Source organism: Lineus longissimus, chromosome 14 (assembly GCF_910592395.1).
Source record: "Lineus longissimus chromosome 14, tnLinLong1.2, whole genome shotgun sequence".
In the NCBI taxonomy this organism is placed as follows: Eukaryota; Metazoa; Nemertea; class Pilidiophora; order Heteronemertea; family Lineidae; genus Lineus; species Lineus longissimus.
In genome coordinates, this window is record NC_088321.1 from 5287571 (window position 1) to 5305770 (window position 18200).

The 18200-nt window shown below is 40.5% G+C and overlaps 1 protein-coding gene and 1 long non-coding RNA gene across 12 annotated transcripts in view; both read left to right on the top strand.

Moving 5' to 3' along the window:
• LOC135498832 (uncharacterized) overlaps nt 1-18200 on the top strand; it is a 399598-nt gene that overhangs the window by 144558 nt on the left and 236840 nt on the right. The window lies entirely within an intron of this gene.
• The window catches only part of LOC135498848 (uncharacterized), an 82567-nt gene continuing 72589 nt past the window's right edge, over nt 8223-18200 (top strand). For all 11 annotated transcript variants that reach the window (XM_064789332.1, XM_064789335.1, XM_064789342.1 and 8 more), the window contains exon 1: nt 8223-9453. The gene's annotated coding sequence lies outside the window, so the exon portion shown is untranslated. The remainder of the gene's footprint in view (nt 9454-18200) is intronic.

Here is an 18200-nt window from a genome sequence, read left to right on the forward strand (position 1 = left end):
AGCCCCTGTTTTCTCAGTGACGGGCCTAGATTTTGCTGGGCCGGTGTATTGTCTAGACTTTCCAGGTCACAAGTTTTACATACTGTTATTTACATGTGGAGTGGTTAGAGCGATACATCTTGAGTTGACAGCATCATTAAGTCGTGATGACTGTGTGTTAGCTTTGAGAAGGTTCATGTCTCGACGTGGATGTCCCACTATCCTCTACTCAGACAATGCTAAAACTTTCAAAGCCACTGAAAAAATGTTAGCCAAGTTATCAGGTTCCAGTGGTATCAAGTGGAAGTACATTGTTCCGCGTTCTCCCTGGTGGGGAAGATGGTGGGAACGTCTCGTCCAATCTGTAAAAAAGGCATTGAAGAAAACAGTTGGTAACCGATGTATAACCAGGACAGAACTAGAAACCAGTCTATGTGAGATTGAGGCATGTATCAATGACAGACCTCTGACTTTCGTGGGTGATCAAGTAGATGGTATCAGACCTCTGACTCCATCTCATTTTCTGTTGGGCAAACACACTAGCTACCAAACTGCTGTGTCTGAGGATGAAAGGGTCATCTCTCAGGAAATTCTCACTGAAAGTCAATTGATACGTCAGAGACAAATTGACCTGTTTTGGTCAGTTTGGTCCAAAGATTATGTGCGCAATCTCCCACCGACTGTCAACAAACATCAGGCAAAAGGTAGTTTAGACATAGGTCATATGGTTCTGATTAAGGAAGACAACACCCCTAGGATGCAGTGGCCTATTGGAGTGGTCACTAAACTCTTCCCAGGAAGAGATGGTTTGGTCAGAAGTGTTGAGTTGAAAACCAAAGGTGGTACTGTTGTGAGGTCAGTACAGAGACTGCAAGATCTTGAAGTGCATGTACAGGCTGAACAAGATGGAGACAGTAAAAACATTACGCCCGCCATACACGATCCCATTTTATAGTATAGCAAATGCTATACCATTTTTCGTCCAATTTAATTGGATGCAAATATTTGCTACCCCGCCGTACACCATCCTAATTATTTCATAGCAAATATTACCTAACATCAAAAATGGGATCGTGTATGGCGGGGTTATAATTTAATGTAGGATTGACCTTTTATTGGCTAGTAACATCAAATGATTTTAATGTCAAGTGTCATGTCTTGTTCAGTGTATTGTTCTTATGGCCTATATAGGCCCTCGCACTTCTAGCTTTGCCATTCGTGACAACAGAATGCCACCAGTACTATCAAAACTGGCTTCGACGGCTTCTGCAGCCGTTGTACTGTTGGCCGTGGGAGTTTCTTGCCGCAAGAAGAAACGGACGACGAGGAGGAGGCGAAGATACTGGACGAGAAAATGGATATTGCGGAGGCCATTAAAAGGGGCATATAGCCTTTTAATGGACGAGTTGCGTCTTGAGGACCCTGCCTCATACAGAAACTACCTGAGAATGGATGAGCAGACCTTTAATGAACTGTTGGTAAAGATGTCCCCACTGATTACCAAAGCGGATACCAACATGAGGGAAGCCATTTCCCTTGGCGAGAGATTGGCATTAACCCTCCGGTTTCTCGCAACAGGTGAAACATATCAGAGTATGGAGTATTCTACCAGAGTCAGTGCAACCACTATCGGAAAATTCGTGCCTGAGGTGTGCAGACATTTATATGAATGCCTAAAAGAAGACTACCTGAAGGTAAAAATGAAGAAAAAAACATTGTTTCTTAATGAAGATTTAATTCAATAGATTGATCTTGTATTTCAGCATGAAAATGTTACATCATTAGATGTGGTTATAATCGTAGGGCTCTGATACTTGACTACAATTGACGCCTTCATAACATTGGTCAGTAACATGTTGAGTCTGAGAATATGGTCTAAACAATCTTGATTGTGGTTGTTGCATCCCAGATATGCCTACATTTGTTTCTGTACCAGGATGTGATGCTGATAGGCCTACTTCATAATTTCTGGTGGTAGCATACCCATCAATTTTACTGGTTTTACTCATCAAGTCGTGGTCTTGACCATCAAACAGGGCTATAGTAATCTTTCGCTTTACACTTTGCAAAACATGAGGTGACTTAATTGCCCTTAGTTCACTAGCAACAAATGTACCAAATGTTGCGCATGGATCGTCAACTGGTGTTGTTAAAGCAGCATCCTTAAGTTCAGTTAGAACGTTGGTAGCCTTTCGAATCATGGCATTTTCTTCAGATATTCCCCCCTTCTTTTGCTTCTTTCCACGGCTCGGGGGAATGAGGCCTAGGGACGTCTTGGTTTGAGGTGCACTCGTAGAAGCTTCATCCATATCATCAACTATGCTTTCATCGTCAGACACACCAGTACGCTCGCCCTTAAAGAGAAAAATTAAACAATGAAATACAATGTTCCTCAACAATACCTATATTCTTCTTTTCCAGCTACCTTCAACGGAAGAAGAATGGCTGGTGATCGCAAAAGGGTTTGAAACACGATGGAACTTTCCACATTGTCTTGGGGCCCTTGACGGGAAACATGTTGTCTTCCGTTCACCACTTAACCAGGGATCATACTTTTACAACTACAAGGGTACACACAGTCTTGTTCTGTTTGCTCTTGTTGATTCAGACTACAAATTCCTAATGGTGGATGCGGGAACCAACGGTCGTGTGGGAGATGGTGGAGTCTTTCGGAAAAGTGACCTCAACTCGGCGATGAAAGATGGAACCATAAATTTGCCTCCGCACGAACGTTTAACAGGTGGTGAAATGGCAGTCCCCTATTTCATTGTGGGCGATGACGCGTTCCCATTGCAAAAAGACCTAATGAAACCGTACCCATTCCGTGATATGGATATTTCCAAAAGGACTTTAAATTATCGACTGAGCAGGGCTAGACGTGTTGTTGAAAACGCCTTTGGAATTCTTGCTAATAGATTCAGAGTGTTCTTAGCACCAATTCTGTTGTCTCCAGAAAAGGTTGAAATTCTCATTCTAGCTGCATGCGCCCTTCACAATTTTCTACGTGTTAAAAAAACAAATTCATTCTATCCTCCTGGATCGCTCGACCGGGAAGATACTGCACGTGGTACTGTATGCCAAGGTCATTGGAGGAATGTGAAGAAGTCCAAAGATGCATATGTGGACGTGTCTGTGCAAGGTGGAAACAGAACGACCTATACAGCACAGAATATCAGGGATGAGTTGCGTCGATACGTCAACAGTGATGACGGACGCGTACCTTGGCAGAATAAGTTCATTTAAATGATTACTCCGACCCGCATTCTATAAAGGTAGCTTGCAGGTTGTGTATGTTTTAGTAGGTTTTATGATTCTTGTAGCATAAAACAGGTGTTCCTAAAAAACTGATTAATGTAAACCTTTGGTCATTTCGGGCCTGAAATCTGTAAAATCAGTACTTGTTCAAAATTGGTAAAATGTATGCAAGCTCCCCTAAATAAGAACCGAATAGAAAAATTACCTCGTAAGTGGTTTCTTCATTATCATCTACCATGTCTACGTTCGTTGCGGGATTTCGCCATTGAACTTGTGCTTGTTCGTGGTTGAACGTGGGCTTTCAAGAAATGTAGTTTTTTAAACCACCAAACAGTTGGAGTGTACTGGTCATCTGTCCCAGCGCCCGACTTCTTTTTACTTTTCATTTTCTCAAGCTCTTGCGAATAGCTGCTCCGAAGGCCATTAATTTTTTTCTTTACGCCATCCACGGTGCAATCGGAACGATGATTCTGGAGCTGTTCCACAATTTCCTGGTAGGCCAACTCCTTCTTTATCCTGTTATGACAATTCGGATCCTTTACATCATAAAGTTCACCCCGGAGCCGATATTCCTCAATGAGGATGTCGACGTCGACCTGATTCCATGTAGTTATTGGCCTACGTGCTGCCATAACTGGGCATGGTGTAGTAATGTGAGCCTTGCTGATGAACGCATCCAGATATAAAGGGTTTCGTTACATCAGGGAGGTATTATTAATAATACCTCCATGGTTAATAAGGCTTATACTTCATAGCGATGCGTCGCACGGTCGCACGGGTCGCATTGATCGTTTGCCTGGTCGTCCTGATCGCTGTGAAATCGGACATGAGTAGATGACATCATCCGCAACGCACGTAGTACAATTGCGTGCACATCGCGCTATCTAACCTTGATTTATTTCGAGCAATGAACCACGCGGACAGCCCGGCGCAGGCCAAACCTACAAATTCACGTATGAAGTAGACCCGATAGACACGCGATGCTCGTCGCGCCAAAAGCATGCAGGGTTAATTGTACAATAATAATGCTATCCCGACATACACCGTATGATTTTATTGTATAGCATTTAATTGTACAAGAAAAATAGGACAGAACCTATTCGTGTATTTCTTGCTATACTAAAAAATTTCGACAAAGTTTCCCGACATACACGGTCCAATAAAATGGTATAGCATTTGCTATACTATAAAATGGGATCGTGTATGGCGGGCATGGTGCACAGAGCACTCATAATACCAGTAACCAACTAAAAGACAAGGCTGTGAAGACACGTCTGGGGAGAGTGATCAAACCCAAAAAGAGATTGGATGTGTAGACATGGGCGATTTACTCTAAAGATGTGTCTATGAGATGCGTTATAATCCACATGTACTGTGATAAAAGAACTATTTGTGTCGCTGTGTGATAAACTTTCATGACTGTGAATTGGGCTTCAGGTTAAATGTGTGATGAAATTTGTTAGTCTGAGAAATCGGTACAAAATACAAAAAAAGTTTACACTGTGTTTGTTCAAATTGGTTTACACTGTTTGTGAATTTTAGTTGTCTGTAAGTATGTTATCTGTAGGTACTGTTGATGTCATATGTTGGTGTGTATAAAATCTGGAAAAAAGTTGTTTAAAACAGTATGAAGATTTAAGTACACTGCAATGTTTTAAAGAAATAGTAGTTCCATTGTAGTATAAGATATTGAGCGTTTGTCTCTCAGACAACCATAGAAGTATAATTGTGTGTAAAATTAGGAAATGTAAAAAAAAAAAAGTACACTATCTTTGATTGATGAACAGAAGAAACATGTAGACTTCATCAAATCTGTTAAAAGGTATGTGTTACCGAAGGAAATAAGTCCATGTGTAATGGCACAAGATGTATAAGTGAAACAAGCATAGCTCTCCCAACAGTTGTAAGCACAGAATCAAAAGAATAAGTGAAGTAAGATGTACTGTATAAGTCCGGATTGACATTGCATTTGACAATGACAAATCAGAAGTTAAGCTAAGTTCAGTAATTCAGAAATTTTTTGAGTTAAAGTTAAGTGTTACTGTTTAGTTTAGTTGTTTAAGTGTTTAAATGTTAATTAGTAATGTCCGTAATACTGAAATTTATATTATCCTTGCAAAGAGTGCCATAAATGTATATTAAGCAAAGATGAAAGTATTGGATCCTCCAATGGGGGGGGGGGGGAGAATGTTGTAGACTTTAGTGTGGTTCTTATTTCGGAACAAACTATAGCTGACTTGATTGGTGCTGCCACCTATACTAAGTTTGTAGTAAACATGCTTGCTTATGTGTAGTATACATGCTTGCTTATGTGTAGTATGAATAAATAAAGTGACTCAGCAAAAGGAACCCATGTTGTCCAGTCTCTTTGAATTCGCTCCGACAATATCAAGCTGGAGTCCGCAAAACATGTTAAAGGGACAACTTGGGCATGAGATATGTTGGTTTTTTTCAATACAAAAATGGCTTCCAGCAGGAGCGTGATTTCTCCAAACAGGATAATTGAAAAGTCATTGAAGTCCAATAACAAATGCACAAGAACGGGGTGTAAATTTAGGCCTGTTTGAAATTCGCAAGCCATGCCCAGAACTGCCTTCCAACACTGGTGAAAATCGTTATCAGAGAACGGCATCAGTGTAATACTACCAGTGGTGGTGCATGGTGTCAAGCTGGCACATTATCCTCCCGACCAGGTAAATTCCAGGTTGTCCCTTTAATAAGATTGAGCTCGGGACACGGCCGCTCTTGATTGGTTCCTAATTTTCATTTGCTCTGAAACGGTATTTGGCACTAAATTTCTAGGAAGCCACGCCCCCCACAAACCTCAACCAATGAAATCGCATATAAACAACAACAAACCTGAACACGTTGGGGTATCGCGGCTGACTTTTGTTAAGACGTAGCGTAAACTACATTCTCTGTTCGCAATAGTATTTAACCTGGTTGACCAAATTTGTAAAGTCATTCATTGAAAAAGTACCAATTGTACGAAATGTCTGAATAGACTGGAATCGTTGCATTTATTTATTTAAACCCACACTGAAACGGTATTTGGGCAATTTGTTTTGTAGGAGGAAACCAGTGCACCCGGAGGGAACGAAAACAAAACGTGTTGAATTAGACTGAGTGTTGCGCAAACCTGCCTCAGTAAAAGTTTGAAAGATACTTAGTTAAAAAGATGTGGATGGGGATGTTTTTAGAAATGAATCAAATAAAACGTTTTGTTGTTCGAAGTCTGTTTTCTGTTGGTTGGTTTTCTGTCTGGTTTCTATTTTGTTGAAAGTGTTGTTGGCGTTCATCACTGCTTTATTGGTAACCCTTTCACTGCCGGCTGCCTAGTATTCTCCTCCAGGGAGTATTTTCCTCAAAGGCAGGGTGAGCATCTTTCTTCGAGAAAATTCTACTTTGTCAGGTGTTTGCATTTGGAGGTGTGGTCCTCCAGGGACAGCTCGGAATACAACTCTCCTTTAGCAGGGGACTTTAAGGCCTTCTTCTCCAGGGAGTATTCTCCTCCAACCCAGGATAAGTATTTTTACATGCCACTACGGTTTGGTTTATTGAAATGAATGTTTCTCACTTGGTGGAGTCTTATGCTTGCTCTGGCAAAGGTAAAAGGTAGACTGAGCCTTGGTTCCATTTGAAACGACGAGGGTTGAGTGTCTCGCTCAAGGACACAAAGACATAACTGCGGTGATCCGTTTGAGAGTCAAACCCATGGTAGTCCTTATATCAATGTGTTTGGTCGCCTGACGCTTGTAACGAGAAGAGTTTTTGGGTGCATTTCTATAGTAACTCACACAACGTAGTGAGTGTAATGGTTACGTGTGTATAAAGTGTAAACAAAATTCATATATCCATCATGTCCATCGAATCTGCAAAAATTTGTGCAGACCCATGACAATTCTGGTTCCGGTACAGTTTGTCGCATTCCATACGGGCCGCGCTTGCCGATCCTGCTTTCACGACGCACCGCAACCACAGTTACCATGATTCCCATTGTTTCCTTCCTCGTGACGCAATTATTTCATGACGTCATGAGCCATTGACCATTCACGCAAGTAGATTTATTCACACCGGCGCCACTGAAGTGCGGGTGTGGGACATCATGTATTTCAAAATCGTCTGCTAGGACATACAGGACAACGTCGGCGGAGACAGTTGTGACATTTCATTGCAGACAAAGAAAACGTCATCTTCTTCTCGATTTACGTAACTTCAAAAAAGTCAGTTTTATCACTACTAAATCCAGATCCAGTCACGTGATTTCTAGTAACTGCCAAACTCGACCCAGTGCCAGAACTGTGAAGTAATGATGTAGGTCACGTGGTCAGAGTGCAGGAGTTCCCTTACCGCCTGGCTATCCGATTTAGCATCTACCGTTCCGGAACGACATCAGCGCCTCCAGTGTCAAGATAATAAATTTGCCATTCTTGATTTTGGCGCCAAACGAATAAAAAAAACGCGTTAAAACAATTAAGAATATATCAGCTACAAAAATTCGTTATTAACTAACTGCTGAAGAAACATACACAAATATCTAGGCTAGCAGGTGGAAAATTCAATTATTATTTCACCACAAAGAGCTGCTTCTGTCCGCAGATATGAGACAGCTACCGGGGCGGGGACTATTTCTTATGGGGCCTTATTGTTCAGCGTCTCCAAGGAATTTCCCCCCAATGTACTGACTAAAACCTGTCACTTTCAGAGAACGGGGTTGGGGCTTTGGGGGTCTCATCCCCCAATGTACTGGCTAAATATGTCAGAAGGACGGGGTTTGGGGGGCTCCCCCATGTCAAACAGTTGTGGGAGTTGACTAGAGCTTGCTATTTACATATTATAGGCCTAGTACATGCCCACCAATGCAGATTGAAGTCGGACCTCTCGGCTCTGGCTGTTGGGGCGCAGGACCCCGCCGCGAAGACCGATCAGCCGGTTGCGGCTGACGGGGAAAAGGTCACATAATTTAGGAGGAGAGACGATAACGACGAGGATGGATTTCTCTAATTTCTACTTTTTTTCGGACTTTTAAATATGGCATTTTGGCAGATCGTTGTGGATAGGGAGGAGGCTAGTATTGGATGAGCGGAAAGAGTGGATATCGTATATTCTGGAGATATTGACGTCGTGTAGAGACATCGTTTTGTAGGGAGCATAAACGGACGTTTTTGTGCAGTGTTTGCCGTCACTATTTTCTCCCGCCGTGGCTCATGAAGGGAGGTCTCCCACCCCGCGATTATTTAGATCGTTCTATTCCACGGCCGTTAGACAACAATGTGCCTTAACAATTTATTTGATCACATGACTCCTGTGGAATCTCCGATCTGATTGGTTGATCTGCAAACATGACGCCTTCGTCGTGGTAATTTGCATGATTTATGAAGTAATTTCCCTTGACCAACTTTGAACGCGTCGATTATGATAATAAAAGGGAGGGACCCAAATCGGAAGTGAATAATAATTAGGTCATGTGCCAGGAATGGTTACTGCGTAATCGATTTTTTGGGTACTTCGTCAACTGGCGGAGAAATTTGCTGATGCGCCAAATCCCGTGCGAGTTTCTTCGATATTTCGCCGGAAAATCAGTTTAAAACAGGTAAGATCGGTTCATATGCCAAGAATTCGTACATGGTAACGAAGAACCCATATCGAGGGACTCTTATGAACCAAGAATAGAAACTAGCAAGTCTTTATAAACGTAAACAGAATGATGAAAAGGGAAAATTATATGGTAATTTCTCATCTTGGTGGTGTATGCTACAATGTGGAACCAACTACACGGCTCGTCGATGGTGTAGCAGGAGATTTGCTTGACCAACTTTGAAAATCGCGAGCCCGGGTCTCCTGGTCGTATTCCTTATTATATACCAAGCCACTTTGGTTACTCAACCCGCCGTTGGCGCGGTGGTCGGCAGGCTATTCATAGTAACAAGACCGAGGGATTTCTCCACAAGTAAAAATTACCTAGCTAACGGCCGTGATTCCAATACGGAGAACGTGAGTAACATTTTATTCATTGATTTATTTGGAGGCCGATGAGATCTTTGTGAACTTTGTTCGTGTACATATGTTGTCGTATTCGGAATCGTGTATATTCGTATTATTCTAAACCACGTGAATGGATTCTGGAAGGATCTATTCAATCGTATCGTAGATGTGGAGCTCGCCAAGCCAGGATCGACAGCAAGTGGACTCATAGAGAATTGAAGAAACCAGGCTGTGGTAAGTTTGTGACATTTTAGTACTTTATAGATACAGTCCTCACATCGCCTTATTGTATGGGAGGTCAATTATAGCTGCGCCCAAAAAACTTGTCGCTGGCTGCATTGGGTACGGCTGCATTGAGTTTTGATCAATCAATCATGCTTTCTGCCAGCTGTAGGCTAATACCGGAAGATGTTGGCTAGAACACCGACCATCCGGCGAAGTAATTATAAAAACAAAAAAAGTGAAGGAACCTTTTTTGCCTGGGTGAGAAAACTTCGTAAAAATTATATACTTTCGATTGTCGGATGATCTATTTCCGGACATTGTAATTTCTCCGCTCTCGTCATAACCCCCTCCTCCTGCACGCGAGTCCAGCCCTTCTGATGACCAGACAAAAAATGCCATGAACTTCAGTGACCTGGGTGACCGTTTTTTAGCTGGTCGCAAATTGCGTTGTACTGGGGCACGTCATCGTGGGGGGGTTCGGGAAGAAGTTTTGATGCACTTCAGCCGACAAGAACGATCAGGGAAATAGAAACATACAAGTACCAGTCGTAGCGATCACATCAGATCGCCGTTATACTCATGTGATCCATCCGTACTGTAAACCCCTTAATTTACACAGGGTTTTTTTTCGCAGAATTTGCAAACAGCCTATATTCGCGAAAATAAAAATCGCAAAAAAAGTTTTAGATTCGAAAAACTGATCGAAATTTCAAAATCAACAAAAAATAAAAGTCGTGGATATTTGCTTCAGCAATTTTGGCTGATAAGAAGCACGAACATTTGTCTGTTGACAGTGCGCTGGTTGCTGCAACTCTCTCACGCAAATGACTCACTACAACACTGAAATGCGAATAATATACTTTATTCTTTTTTTCTATTTATGATTTACCACCACCTTCGTATTCTACTTTTTGTTATAGATATGCACCACCGACATTGTAGCATTCATTCAATATAATACCATGTTCTAAATATAATAATATGCAGCAAACGACCTATTTCGTCCAATCAAAAGCGTGTACAGAGAATCACCGTATGTGTCATTTTGCTTCTTTGTGATATTTTCAACTGCTACTTTTTTACAATTGATTGCCGCGGCCAATATGGCATGTTTCACTTTATTTTACACCACCAGCATACAACAATCGTTGAGGTGATATAAAGATTACTTCCTTCATTATTACTTGCGAGCAAAAATCACAAGTAGGCCTACTGATGTTCTTACATTGTTTGGCGCTTCATAATATACAATGTAGCTCTTTTCTGGAAGCACGGGAGGAACAGTGCATGAAGCTGCAGCCAGCTGACAGCGTTATCACTCTGTTGCGCTCAGCAGAGTGAAAAATACATTGTCCATTTTGGCCACGGCATTCTACACTAAAAGGAGTAGACAGTATTGGGATGACAGTCTGAACAATCTCACCATTTGGGCAACCAAGGAGTGAAGGACAGAAATTCTATACCAAGCCAACCAATTTGATAGAGCAAGGTGGCCTTCTGGCTATATACGAGGACGGTTCAATAAGTTTTAACAATGGGGCATTTATTTCAAAAGGGGTTATCACAGACTTTGGAAAAAAAATTTGCTCCAATGATGCAACTCTCTTAAGCGCATCTAAAATTATCCCCATACTCCTACAATAACTGGAACTGCAGCTTATTTAGCAGAGGTTGGGTGCAGCCTTTGAATTCTGAAAATCGAAAAGTTTGAAAAACCCTCATAAAATATATTAAAATATATTCCGTTATTTTTCAAAAGCCAATATTTGCACCAGTGAGTAGAAACAAGCATTTATAAAATGTGTAAATATCGGTCACTTGGGCTAACCAGATGTACCATTGTTATTCAATATAATATTGATGACACTTGGCAATGTCGTGAATTCTGGTCGAATTCTTCAAATACGTCAATCATCAGTCTTTAATTACATTTGATCAGCCTCAATCATGCTAGTCGAATGCGTGTTAAGCATTAAATAAAAGCATCCAGATGTACTTTATAGTTGTAACAAGTGGCTTTTGATTCCCAGTTATTTTTAATATCTGATGTTTCATTTAAGTGTTGAATTTGGTGAAATTCTGCTAAAAAAACTCAGTCACAAACATTTAGTTTATACAAGCCCCCTTGTATGAATTGTGCTAGGGACGAAGAGCCATGAGTAGAAAGTGCTCTGGTATAATGATTAGTATATGCCTGAAGGAAAATATGGTAGTGACTTTTAGATACTGAAAATTTTCATAACAAGTTTGTCAAAAATGCACCACCTGTTTTTAGTCAGAATTCAATTGCCACTCAAGGGTCAACAGATAGCGATAAAACATCAACATTTATGTGAAAGTGGCCACAATATGAAGCGATTTCAGCATGATGCAGGCCCTGGTTTCGCCTCAGCAGCAAAAAGTTATATCAAGTTCTTAAAAATCTTCTTGATCCGCCCTCGTAATACATTGAATAATACCTTGGTCCATATGACATACAAGTAGTGAAGAAAATGTCCGTATTACAAAAGTTGATGACGGAAGTTTGCCTAAAAAAATGAAACGGCCAGGGGCCATTGTGCTCACCGAATAGATATTTGGTGCTTTGGAATTCATCCAGGTTAAGAAACATTGTACATGTATAGTATTTAGGTCAAACCAAAGTCGGTATGACATGTGATGTATCGTTGCTTGGAGTAAGTACCATAAGAATATCATCAAAAACAAGTCACTAATAAACGAGATATTGCACTTTTTACCTATTTTAATTTTGGCCTCCTGGTGGCCAAGTTGAGTACCAGATCAGATCGAAATTCAGTGACCTCTGTGACCTTGAAAAGCAGGTCAGATCAAAAACTCATATGATATGCGATGTATCCTTGCTAGGAGAACCTACCATAAAAATGCTATTGAAAACGAATCACTAATAAGCGAGATATCACACTTTCTAGGTTTTCACTTTTGGCCTCCTGGTGGCCAAGTCAAGAATCAGACGGACTGAAATTCAGGGTCAGAGGTCAGCTGACCTAGGGGGTACTTTGTACAAAGTCTTAAGTTCATAGCCTTGGGGGTTAACAAACGTTCCACAGTTACGCTCAAATGGCCAATTTACACGATTTGACCTCTGTGACCTTGACAAGTACGTCAAATCAAAAACCCGTATCATATGTGATGCATCCTTGCTAAGAGTATCTACCATAAAATTTTTACCAAAAACTAGTCAGTAATAAGCGAGATCATTCATATGGCACTATTCAAATTTTTGGTTTTGGCCCCCTGGTGGCCAAGTTAAGAATCAGACCAGACCGAAAATCAGTGTCACAAGTCATCTGACCTAGGGGGTCATGTGTACAAAGTTTAAAGTTCATAGCTTTAGTGGTTAAGAAACGTGCCATATTTACACACAAACGGCCTCTGTGACCTTGAAAAGTACGCCACATCGACCTGATTTTTTGTCAACATGTAGAGCTACGTAACAGGCGTCTACATACCAAATTTAAAGACTATAGGACAAATAAAGACAAAACGTGCCACTATCAGTGACATTTTAGAGCTTGATCTCTGTGACCTTGGAAAGTAGGTCAAATCAAAAACCCGTATGATATGTGATGTATCCTTGCTAGGGGTACCCACCATGAAATTTTAGCAAAAACAAATCAGTAATAAACAATTTATCGCACTTTTTAAGTTTTTGGTTTTAGCCCCCTGGTAGCCAGGTGAAGAATCAGACCGGACCGAAATTCGCTGCCAGAGGTAATGTGACCTAGGTCATAATGTGTACAAAGTTTCATGTTCATAGCACAAGCGGTTAAGAAACGTGCCAGACAGGATACGGACGACGACGGACACAGGGCTATCGTATAGACTCCCCTGACCTTGAGCCAAAAAGGGCTGTGCGGTAGGTCACTTGCCTGAATTCGTCTACCAACTAATCCGTGTTTTACCAAGACCGTTTACTGACAGATTGACAATTAGACAATCAGTAGCGAAAGCAATTCTGACAAGAGAATCCTCACACTGCCGCTGAGATAATTAATTGACAAAAGGCGGCATCATTTACCGGTAAAATACACCAAAAATCTCCAGCCCATGTCAACTTCATCCACAAAAGTTAGTTAATTTGATTTGATTTGATTCAATTTAATTTCATATAAATTATGAGCAACGATACAGACATATTGTATCGGTAACTATTGAAGCCACGCTTTGGCAATAACGTCCTCATTGCTTTTACGCACTCAACGTCTATAAGGTTACATTTAGAAGAAATGGATTTATATATCCATTGAAAAAGTACATGCTTCTCTCTAGAGCACGAGAAATCATTCTCAGAATCCCTATTTGTATAACAATATTACACGCTTCTAAAGAGTATACAATTCACACATTGGCCCACATGTATCAAAATACATGACGCAGTATACAGCGAAATTAACATTATGTCACAAGTATCTTGTTTAGCAGGATGCAATTGGAAATACATGTACGTAACTGATAAGCATCAATTCGTTTCCAATCGAATTGTCAAATGTTAAAACGCGAGATCTTTGCACTACCATCTTGCTGTGAACTACAACGGAGATTTATGAAAATAACTTTTAACTCAAAATCGCCTTTCCTGGTCAATGGGTTGTTATGCTGTCCTGCGTCATGTATTAGTTACATGTTCTAGAGTACAAAAAGACATACTGTCCACATAGTTCAAGCATAAAAATCCTAAGATTCTAGAATATAATTAACACAATGGCCCATATGCATTGAATTGTACTCATCGTAGAATTCCATTTTCCACCAATAGTCTTATGGTTTGCGGACTTTTGCTTCTGGTTCAAAGCAACATTTCATTAAAGTGTTCCTTTTGTGAAACGTTCCTCTAAACATCTAAAATCAAACCGTATAAACACTTGTATAAAAAGTTTCTAGAGGAAAGAAGGATATGTTACCGACATCTGAATAGTCTTATGAGTGAGGTTTCGCTATCCCGTTACACCGAAAACGGTCCTCGTTCCCGTTCTCATTATCGGAAATATCAAAAAAGATTTCGTATTCCCCGTATAGAAATGCATGCAGGCATTCACAACCAAGATTTCGGCCTGTTTTATCATCAGCCCTCTTGGTTTACAAACCAACCTTTGTGTTGTTTCTCGCCAGTTTATCGCGTAAAAGAATGCATACCGCACAAATTTCTGGATGTTATTCTGAATCACGGTTCGGCAACTGGGTACCAAGGCCTGGTTGACAAAATCCGGTTTTGAGATCAAGAAAACCAGCTCAGAAATTGATGAAGTCATTCGCATCAGTCGATCAATCTCGGTCGATCGGTTCTTGGAACGGGACAGCAAAAACTCACTATTACTGTTGACTTCAGAGGAACGTTTTACAAGTGATCTTATCTGTGTAAAACTTTGCTCTCCGCTAGAATAAGCCGCGCCGAACAATGTTTAGGTGCAAGCTTCGAGAGCACAGAAATGGAATACCATTCATACAACGGCCCTAATGCATCAAGATAATAATAAGTTTCTCTAGAGTACAAATAGAAATACAATTCACACAATGCAAGCAAAACATTACGTTTCTATGATACAATACGCATCAGAATATGTGACGCAGCCAGTAAAACATTGCATGTCGATTACCAGGTGAATCTTTGGATACAAATGCACTTGAAAATAGGAACTGCATCCCTTAGCATGAATTATTCTCCCATAAAATTATCAATTTTCAAGCAAAGACGTCTTCACGTCACTCTGAATCTCACGAAATGGAGTTTTCAAAAAGAAACTGCAACCAAAAATTTGTTTTCTATTCGCTTTGACTCGTTTTACTGTCTGGGTCGCAATTTTGTTGAGTTCAGAAATAATGCACGCACTGATTAGGCCTAAAATATCAAGCTTCACGAGCGTATAAGAAATACAGTTATCTCATTGTTAATACCGCATGCCTAAATATCAAGCTTGACGTCCATTCACGATCATAAGAAATACAGTTCTATCATTGTTAATACCGTATGCCTAAAATATCAAGCTTGACGACCATTCACGATCATAAGAAATACAGTTCTATCATTGTTGATACCGTATGCCTAAAATATCAAGCTTGACGCCCATTCACGATCATAAGAAATACAGTTCTCTCGTGGCCCATACCTTCATGACCTTGTGCCTTAAACATCAAGCCTCTCGAGCATACATATAAGAAATACAGTTCCGTCATTGTCTATACTAATATCTAAAATATAAAGCATATATAAGATATACCGTTTGCTCATTGCTGATACCGTATGCCTAAAGTACAACATGCTTCTAGAGTATATGAAATATGATGCAGTACAATACATACAACACTGCTGATACAATATGAATGGGTTAGGGCAGGTTTCAACTATCTGTTTCGTGTGGTGCAGCAGTCAATGCACACTCCTCACCCGACACTTGGTTAATATCTAAACATGATTTTGTTTGTTAGGATTCGACATTATCATGACCCAGGATAACAAACATACTGTTCGTAACAAAATCCTCTGTTCTCTAATCCCGCGATGGCAGGGTTCGTTGCTAGATTACCCATGTGAATCACTACAACCAGTGCGCGACGTCAATATTGATAACTCAAACAACTCGGAGGGACCAATAGTAATCATGCTGAAATATACAGCGATATGATACTCATTTTTTCATTTGCGAAGCAATGCTAAAATCGGACCTTGAAATGTCTCTGGCAGAGTCGGGCAATATTTTGGAGGGTCATTTCACAACATTTCGTTGGTCGCCAGAACATCGAAATGCCATAGATACGATCGACAGAAATCGAAACACGTATAGTTTCAATCGGTCTGCGTTATCGACGATTTGATGCCAAGAAATAGTCGGTAGAAATGTTCTCGAGGAATCGACGTCAATTCTAAAATTTCGGCGTCAATTCGACGTTGATCTGGCGCTGATTCCTGACCTTGGATGGAACATAGAAGCTCGCAATGACCACTGCACCACGGAAACAACCATTTGGCCAAAGTTCGTAAAATGGAACAATTCTTTGGCTTCAATAAAACAAACACAGTTGAAAATACGCATAGTGTAATCTTGAAAAACTTGGAAACATTTAACATGTCGTTATCACTTTGTGATATTGAGTTACCGCTCGAATAGGCTGCACAAAACTCATGAAAACCATCACATCACCCAATCTGATGTTTTCAACTTAAAAATACACTACGAACTTTATTTAAAAGGAAGTCCTTGTGACTTGTACACAAAAATAATTTCGAGGAAAAACATCTTTAAAATCGTAGCCCTTTCTCCCTTTTCTCCACATTCTCCAGTCGCCTACACTTGCCAGAGCACGTCTCATAATGTTTAATAGTATTACACTGGAGTATGAATAGAAATTCAATATAACATAAGTTTCTTGGATACAAAAAGAAATCAAATTCAGCTTTGACAAATAATGATACTGTAGCTGTACAATATGGCCTGGCTCTTTATTTTTGCGAATTCGGATGTAATCTCGTTTAATTAATGAAACTAAAAATTGCAAACATTTATTTTTATCGAAAAAACTGAAAGAAAATCGTCTCCTCTTCTGCCAAAAAGTCCCCGAAAAACAAGTTCTTAGTTTTTCATTTCGTGGATCGCAAAAATATAGAGGCAAGCACATGTACAGGTTTACAATCTGTGTTAAAACATGAGACCCAGTGCGTCTATATGCTACAGTTATTAAATTACAATTCGCCTCTTTCTGATCTGCGCGCACCTCTCGAGGCGGAGCTCTCATTTGGGGAAACTAGCCAACTTATATAGCGTTTGATGTATCCGAATTACGAGCTCTAATCTTATATCATCCATTAGCATGTTTGAAACATAATATGGAACGAATTACCTTCTTTGTTTGTCTCGTTATGCACTGTCGGCAGAAGAGATACCTGTATTTCAACTGTCGGCAGAAGAGATACCTGCATTTTCACCGTCGGCTGCCTAGGTATACCTGCATTTCCACAGTCGACTAAAGCAGGACCTGCAATTCCACTGTCGGCAGCAGTTATCAGTATTTCCACTGTCGGCAAAAGAGATGCTTGTAATTCCACTGGCGGCTGAAAAGATAACTGCATTTCCACTATCGGCTGGAGGGGTACCTGCTTTTCCACTAGCGGCTGAAGAGAGACGGACATTTCCACTACCAGCGACTGAAACGCAAAGCAAGTAAACGTTACACCAGTTTATATTGTCTATGGTTTAAATAATGGAGAAGCACGATTCACTCATAAATACTTAACAAAATCAAGAGGATAACCCATATGATGGAATCAGATATTAATTTGATAACGAAATAATTTCCAATTTGGGGACAGAGATTTCAGCGTGAATGTTGTAATGCTGAGGCAACTGTGTAAAGCATGCTGAAAGTCTACATTTGATGGACAATTGAAAAGAAAATGCTTTAATATTTTTAACAATGGCCTCATCAGGGCCACGTCAAAACAGAGTATACAGAGGGTCAGCAGCCGATATCAGTAACATAATGAATATGGAAAATCCCACCATCTCAGGGCAGTTATATTTAAAGGTTACCACCCTATGTCAGTGCTGCAAACCCGCGTCGAGTGCGAAATATACAACGTTTGCCTAAATATGGTGAAATATGAAGGCTATCCATAGTGGCCTACTGGACTTTGCGCAAAGAACGCAACCTAGGTTTTTTAATTTTCCTTAGACAATACAGAGCCTGGTCATCCTAGGGTCGTGGTTACATGGGAAGTTATCATTGCAAAAGAAGGCCAAACG